We start from the raw sequence: 8914 nt of genomic DNA on the forward strand, positions 1-8914 counted from the left end.
AGGTCTTGGCGAGCACATTACAAATATGTATATACATCATATTGTTTTAGTCAAAATGTATCTTTAAAATGAGATCGTAAAGTTCTCGCGGTCCAGTTGTTTCATATCAGAATGCGACGATGTAGGTATTCGTAGTAGATAATGCAAAGCTAGGTTCAATCAGGTAACGGAAAAGTAATAAATAAAAACTAAAGTTCAAAAACTATAAGCCAACTACGTAAAAAGGGGTCTAAAAAGAACGAAACAAGAAAATATTTCACATTGAAATAGATAAATGCATAGGAACAAAATTGATCAAAGACAGCCGTGGTCGCACCTACTATAAACAGTCTATTATAATCTGACTAGCGGACGCCCGCGACTTCGTCCGCGTAAATTTCGATGTCAACTTTACTACTACCCCTACCCTACCCTACCTCTACCCTACCACTACCCCAACCCTACCCAACCCCTACATCTACCCTACCCCTACCCTACCCCTACCCTACCCTACCATACCCCTACCCCCACTCTAACCCTACCCTACCACTACCCTACCCTACCACTACCCTACCCTACCATACCCCTACCCCCACTCTAACCCTACCCTACCCCAAACCTACTCCTACCCTACCCCTACCTTACGTACCCCTATCTCACGCCTATCCTACCCCTACCCTACCACTTCCCTATCCTACCCGTACCTCTACCCTACCACTATCCTACCTCTACCCCTACCCTACCACTACCCTAAACCCGGCCCTAAACCTACCCTATCCCTACACTACCCCTACGCTTCCCTACCCGTACCCTACCCTACCCTGTAACTTCTCTATCTTACTCCTACCCTTAGCAAAATCGTTCCAGTCCTTCGAGAGTGGTGGTATGACCAAGAGAAATATTTTGTAGAGACTTCTATGCTAATAATATAAAAGGCAAAGTTCGTGTGGTTGTAGGAGGTAATCTCTGGATCTACTGGACCGATTTGGAAAATTGTTTTACCAATAGAAAGCTACGTTGTTTGCGAGTGTCATAGGCTATGTTTGATCCCCATATTCATACGGGAACGGGAACTACGTAAATGAAAGCGCCGGACGTTATATAGCGGAATTTCTGCGTCTTTTAGAAATTTTGTATTATCTCCGAAACTATTTAAGTAATTAACATACTGTAAAGGGCAAATCTTATCTCCATAATATCCTTGTGATTATTAAATAATTTATTTTAATAAGGATTAAAGTTTAGTTGTATAAATAATGACGTAAACCTAAGTATATAAAATAAATAATTTTTAAAACACAAAAGGTACTATATCTGCTAATATATAGAAGATAGATATATGGTGTCGCGGACTTTTTTGTAGAACTTTTAAAGATACATAAAGCCTCTATACATTAATTTCAATTTTACACAATAGTTAAGTCAGCGCATGCGAATAAGTCTGTTTAAGAGGATTTTCAGTCCGACCTGTATGACCAAAACTGTGATAACTCGGCTAATATATATGATACCAATATAAACTTTACCTCTTTATAATATTAGTATAGATATAGATTATGCCAGGAACACTTCTATTTTAAACATAGGTACTCGTTCGTACATGTGAGGTATATAATGGGTCCACGGGCCTACCGTGACCATTTTTGTTCCGATGAATTTCTCTTTTTCAATCTGAAATATTTTCTTGTTTCGTTCTTTTTAGACCCCTTTTTACGTAGTCGGGTTATAGTTTTTGAACTTTAGTTTTTTTTTATCATTCTTGCTCAAAAAGTTTGCCGGTGTACCAAATCGGCGAAGTAACATTTGGAGTTGTTTTATTTTTGTATTTATTTTTTTCTGTTACCAACGCTTGACAAATGAGAAAACAAACAAACCAATCATAAGTCTTCAAAAAAATGCCGTAAAATGTAGGCTGTATGGTCAACGATCTTTGCTTGTCCGTTGGGGACAAATTAAAGATGAATTAAAAACGTTGAAGCAAACTTTTTTGATAAAGTTAGATTTCATTTTTTTAGAATTAACAAGATAAAAGTAAATTGCCGGGTGGTTAAGATATGCCTAGCCCGGGGATGGGCTTTTGAACTTGGAATTCCCAACCAAAGAGGAGATATTTGACATCAAGGTGGCCAGTACGACAGAACGCCAATTTCATGTACTAATATAATAATAATAATAATTTTTGTTTTTGTAACAGACTATTAAGTGTGGCGTTAATAAAAAGCTATTGTGCGCTGTGGGAACTGCATTCAGAGATTTGCCACCTGTCCTCATCTTTCACCTCATCTTTCGCACAACGAGTTCAAACTAATTTTAATTTTTCAGTTTAAGGCCGAAGAGCTATTTTGCCTCGTAATATTTTGTTTATAGATATTTTACATCCAGCTATTCCCAAAGTTCAAGTGTCCACGATATCAATGTCATAATTTCGTCTTTGCCTTAAAGTGTTTTATATTAATTAAATTATTCAGTTGATTTCGCTATTACATAGTAAACAGAAAGACTGATAATAAAGTGGCTGTTAAATAATTTAGTTGAACAATGAATAAATGATTTGTTTTGTTAAACTTCGTGTAAAACCGACAAATCCAAACGTCAATCACATTAAGACTAAACAAAACACCCTGTCTCTCATCATCATCATAATAACAGCCGATGGGCGTCTACTGCAGGACATAGGACGGACATATATTGACGGCCTCCGTGGTGCAGTGGTATTCGCGGTGGATTTACAAAACGGAGGTCCTGGGTTCGATTCCCGGCTGGGCAGATTGAGATTTTCTTAATTGGTCTAGGTTTGGCTGGTGGGAGGCTTCGGCCGTGGCTAGTTACCAACCTAACGACAAAGACGTACCGCCAAGCGATTTAGCGTTCCGGTATCATGCCTTGTAGAAACCGAAAGGGGTGTGGATTTTCATTCTCCTCCTAACAAGTCAGCCCGCTTCCATCTTAGACTGCATCATCACAGGTGAGATTGTAGTCAAGGGCTAACTTGAGATTAAAAAAAAAATGAGCCGCCTGCACCTGGTGGGGTTGCCGGCGACCAACACTGCGACCAAAACTTTGTGATAAATCTACCTACCTACCTGTATATACCTACGCTTATTTCGAAACCGATACATCTTCAACGATGTGGTCTCTACAATGTAGGTAACAAAGTTAAATTGATTTATTTTGATTAAGTAAGTAGGTAATTAATAAAATAAGTTGTTTTACAACAATATCGGGGATCCTTTACAAACATTACGTACCCACCTGATAAAACAGTTGTACTATGGGAAACGTTTGGGAAACACTGTACGGAATGCGTGCGTACTACGCACGCCTACATTTGTGGATTCTGTGGTTTTTGGAACAAGGTCTCTAAATTAAGTATTGTGGTATTTTTTGTTCTCATGTGCTTACCGGGAGGTTTATTTTGTGTAAAGGTTCTTTTAAAGTAGGTACGATAATTATAATACTACGTACCTGATTGAGCCTTGATTGAGCATATCTACCTACTTGTAAATGATCGCTGCAGTTCATAATTTATAAACCTACCTATTTATAGTACTATTAAGTAATTACCTACCTACTAACTGCCTCGTAACTCGTTGCTGTAATGGTTAGCTTATTGTAGCTTAGGGATATGAGGTCGTGGATTCGCGATAGAAATTCCCAATGAAAATTCTCAGCTCGGAGTTGGGTAGTGTCACTCCTCCTACCTCTGAGAGTAGGTACGTCAAGAAGTCGGTTCAGACTGAGCCAAATTAGAAAATATATCTACAATACTACATGGACCCAAGCTGGAAATCGAACTGAGATCCTCTCTGTTGAAAATCACAGCTTTGCCAGCTAGAAAGGTCAAATACGTACTAAGTATTTTTAATTATGCTTAAGATACCATACCATTACCATATTTGTTTTCTCTCATTTATTTATTTGTCCTTTTCTTTTAAAATTTATAACAATATTAATAAAATACGAAATATTACAAAATATAAAATAAAAAACACTTATTAATATTTATAAAATTAGTTTAACTGCGGGACATTTGAGTGCCCAAGCAACCGGTGGTCAGAGCTCCAGAGTGAGGAACCTCCTCACATTACGCACCGCAAAAATCCACTGCCTTCTGTATCTGTTACGATGTACACACACTAATGTGGTTCCTTAAAAAAACAATAGTAATCTTACTTCCCGAAACTATAATAATACTTCCGACTGGAGCTGTAATTAAAAAAAAAATGGTTGCAAGTACAAAAAGCGGTCGGTGTGGGAACCGCGGACAGATGCGCATCTCCGCACGCAGCCTCCGCATCTCCGCGCATCCGCGACATGTGCTGATGCGATCCTCGCCCGGCTTTTACTATTACTTATAGCATTTATCGTCATTAAACTTATGCACTTTTAATAATAATATAATTCTCACCATGTCTCAAACGGTAAAAGAAAACATCGTGAGAAAACCTGCATAAATACCAGAGAATTTTCTTAAATTCTTTGCGTGTGTGAAGTCTGCCAATGCGCATTGGGCCAGCGTGGTGGACTAATGGCGTAACCCCTCTAATTCTGAGAGGAGACTCGAGCTCAGCAGTGAGCCGAATATGGGAAGATAATGATGATGAAATTTAATAATAATAAACTACATGTCTACAAGCCCTACCTACTAGTACACACGGGTTTAGTAAGGTACCTACTTAGTTATTCTGTTTTGGAAGTCCATTATTTGTTTAAAGGTCTTTTTAGTTCTTTGTTTAATTGTGTTTTTTTATTTATCTACTTTTTAAGTAGCCTAAATTTGTGTAAATATCTTTTTAAGGAGAACGGTCATCTGTGACCCAGACCCGACAGAAACGAGACATATCTCATTTTTTTTGATACATTGTGTATTATTAAATTACATATATTTTATATTGTTAAACATATGTTTTTGTTCAGGCGATACACTAAAAAAATACAAAACGCCTATATTATCTATAAATTTCGTACATGTATGTAATTAAACGACGATACAATAGCTATGGGATGTATCTAGATGCTGGATATATGTAATTAAACTCTTAATACAACAGTCAACTGGAGATATCAAGTTTATTTCAATATTGATAATATTATGGTTATGGGCGATAGTTATATACCTACTTCAAATCAGATATGATCAGAGCCTCAATAGCTCAACGGTAAGAGCGGTCGGACTCATCACCAAGGGGTGGTAGTTCGATCCTCATCTCGTTGGTCTATTGTCGTACCCACTCCTAATACATTCTTTCCCGACTTGTTGGAGGGGAATGGGAATATTGGACATATATAAAAATTAAAAAAAAAAATCAGGAGGGCCATCTGCTGAGAGCGTCAACTAGAACATAAAAAGAAAACTGTCGGCCGTACACCCACCGACACAATGTTATTAGCTTGCACGTTTAAACTTACACTAACAATCCCTATACAGTATCTACCGAATTAGACGCCTTAATGCGAGCGTTTACACTGGTCGAGTAATTTGCTCAAGTATCTGGCGTAGGTGCTTTATTATCTAACAATAATTTTATATGATACACAAGATATAAACGAAAGCCTTATTACACAGTTTGCTATGTACCAAATATGTACCAATTAATGTGACAGGTACCTTAGTCTATACTAATATTTAAAAGAGGTAAATCTCTGTATCTACTGAACCGATTCTGAAAATTCTTTTATCAGTAGAAGGCCACGTTATTTGTACGTGTAATAGAAAATCCCTGTATTTTATCCCCGTATTCTCATGTGATCGTAACTACGCGGGTAAAACGCGGAGCGTCGGCTAATGTTACGAGTAAGTATTTTAAGTATGGGTATTAGTTGAAAATAGACACTTCCACTATGTAGAAAGTTGACATAAAAAAGTACGCTGTATAAAAAAATGTTCAGGAATTCAACAAATAAAAGACGAAGTTGGTGAAAAAATAAAACACGTTCTGCTAGTGTTTCATTCGTTTACTAACATACGCCTATTACACTTATTCTATTTCTTTTTCAGATTCACATTAGATTTAGCCACTTTCTGGAAAGAGTTTATCGGTCCATAAAAACCTCCTAATAATTTAGAACAAACATACGAGTTCAATGATGATTAGACTCAGATAATAGGGAACTAATCTGTACCAAACGAAATGTGATATCTTAATGTAAGGTCGAGTTCCCACTACGCCGAATCGGCAGATTTGCCGTAATCCGGACATCGGGCAGAGAGTTCACATTACATTAGGTCTTACAACAAAGTCGTATATTCACCTCAGTTGGATTTGAAGCCGGGATAATGTGAATAGCTTCGTATAAATGTATGTACGGCCACTAGCCCTTTCGGCAGGTTTACCGGTTCAACTACTCTCTTGGTCTGGCATAGTGATATGGCGAAAACGCTTGCCCCAGTGCGTGGAGGATTAGAACGCAGCACAGCATTGCGCCCTTCTAGGAAACATTGTAACCCCTTTGGTCGTTTCCGGCGCTGCAGCTTCCGGCCGCACAGTGTCAAGTTTGCGCTCGTAAACGTAACGTAAACGATCGCGACTGCGTCACAAAACGCTGCTTCAGAGAAGGGAATTGTCTTTATGCAATGCACCCCTATTTAGCAGTTTTGCCCTTGGCTAGAATTACAGTTATAGCGCTATTTTGTAGGTACCTACCGGTAGAATTGATCGTATCAGGATGCAATTGAGCGGTTGGTAGTACAGGGCCAAGTCGATGGACGGATTTAATTGGTGGAGTGCTTCCATAACACGGCTAATCGCCAAAGGTGAAGGCGCAGTGCACAGAAAACGTCGATCATCGTTGCAATCATGACCATTCTGTCAAGAGTTATTAAACGATTAAGAAGAAGAAGAACGATGAAATACGTACTTACCGTTTATTAACTATCTACCCGTTTGAATGACCCAGACCTCCCTCCATATAATATGATACTTAGAGGAGGTGCGATTTTAAGTTTAGACTCTCTAGCAAGCACTAGCATATTAAGGGCGGCATAATGTGCTTTTCGATATACAGGATGTGACAAGTCATATTGAAAATTTCTTCAACTGAAATTTTCAATAAGGTTCGATCTTGATTTATGAATCCCTGTAATTGACTGTATTGTACTCCAATTGTACCTAAATACTGTAGGTTTCTTAACCAGGTACATTGCGTATTAGATCCTCAACTAGGTACATTGCGTATAACATTTGATTATTAGGTATTTTTGTATTTACGAGTATATCTGACGACGACGCGACGGTCAGTCTTTAAACGCATCAAATAAAAGAAATATCATCTTTAACTTAGTCCGACTGGTGTTTTGTTGAGGAAGGAGGGTAAAGCAAATATCTTTGTTATAAATTAATGTGCTGAAACTAAGAGGGCCGCGGCACGGGCTATTGAGTTAGATCTCAGGCGAAATCGACTTACTAAGAATTCTTGTGTTTTAAAGATTTAAACAGTTTAGCGTTCAGAGACCACCCAGAACTAACTTTTGTGGTGGTCTTTCATAACATAACATGTTGTACGTATATTTTCAAAAAATACTACTCATTAATTTAGCTCAAGTAAACGATAGGACAAGGAACCTACACCAGGGACAGTTAGATCTAGAAGAAGCTAGAGGAGGCTTGTATCCAAGAAGAAATTCCGATTAATGGTAATAATGACAGAATAGCAACATTTAAATTAAATACATGTATTTAATTTTCAATATTTTTTTTTTCAACTAAAAGGAATTTAAGTTTAAAAATTTGATGTAGGTACCTACCTACCTAGTTGTGATAGCTCATTGGATATAACCTGTGCCTTCGATTTGGAGCGTAGCTCCGAAGCCGCTCCAGGACATGCACCTTAAATTTTTCAGTATTGCATTAAAAAAAATTATCATGTGTCTCACGATGATCGAAAGATATCGTGAGGAAACCTGCCTGAGAATTTTCTTAATTTCCTACGTGTGTGAAGTCTGCCAATCCTCATTGGATTTTTTAAGTTTGGAAATAAATGGGCTTTCCTATTATAATTTTAGCGTAATGGACCGAGAGCCTGTGATAGCTAAACATTCGTAGAAAGCTGTTTGTCAGCCCATGGTCATTGCTTATTCTCATTAATAGATAAACGGTAGGTATCATATAGTCAAAGAGAAGAGAAGAGTTCCAAGCTTCGTGTCTGGTGACAGGGACATGATTTCTCACAATATTTATATCCCGACATAAAATACTTTGACGATTGATGGTCTCTGGATCTCTGAAACTTGCTGCCTACCGTGGCGTGACAGTGTACTGAATGGACACCCTTTGGACCACATCATACAAGTTACTTATTTTAGTTTATTGCTTAGACCATTGGTCTAAGAGTTTATTGTAACCATTGCATTAGTATGTACTATAATAATTCAATGATTGTAACTTACTTTAATTATTTGTTTTTCTCTCTTTTCTGTGTAATATGTAGGTATGTTAATAGATTTTTCTTTCTTTCTTTACTTAGGTATGGTAGGAGCATGAGCTCCTGCACATCAATGCGCAACATACAAAGGATACTAGCGGACCAGATAAAGGAGGTCTAACCTTAATAGGGCCCTCTCGCAAAATCCGTTCTTATAGCTGGGCAACTTCGTTCGTAACACTCCCGATGGTCCGCGCGGGCCGGGGGGCGGGTAGCGATGAATTAAAAACCCACAACTGATGGACCTCACTTCCCCGCATGCACGATTTCACACCCGCGCAGTAATTCCCCCAGTCGTCCGCATATCATGGGAGTGTTATCAACAAACTTACCAGACTATAGCGGACGTCTATCAACTCTAACTAAAGGATCTGATACCTTTGTGTATCAGTAGTAGGTACTATGAAGGTTTTATTCAAAATCATTATAGAAGAACTTCTGTTACTTTCTCTGCGTGGCCTTACCAATGTTGTCAGCATTGTCTTGAAGTCAATGGAACCCGGTTAAGCAGTGG

This window comes from Bicyclus anynana, chromosome 3 (assembly GCF_947172395.1).
Source record: "Bicyclus anynana chromosome 3, ilBicAnyn1.1, whole genome shotgun sequence".
NCBI classification, from domain to species: domain Eukaryota; kingdom Metazoa; phylum Arthropoda; class Insecta; order Lepidoptera; family Nymphalidae; genus Bicyclus; species Bicyclus anynana.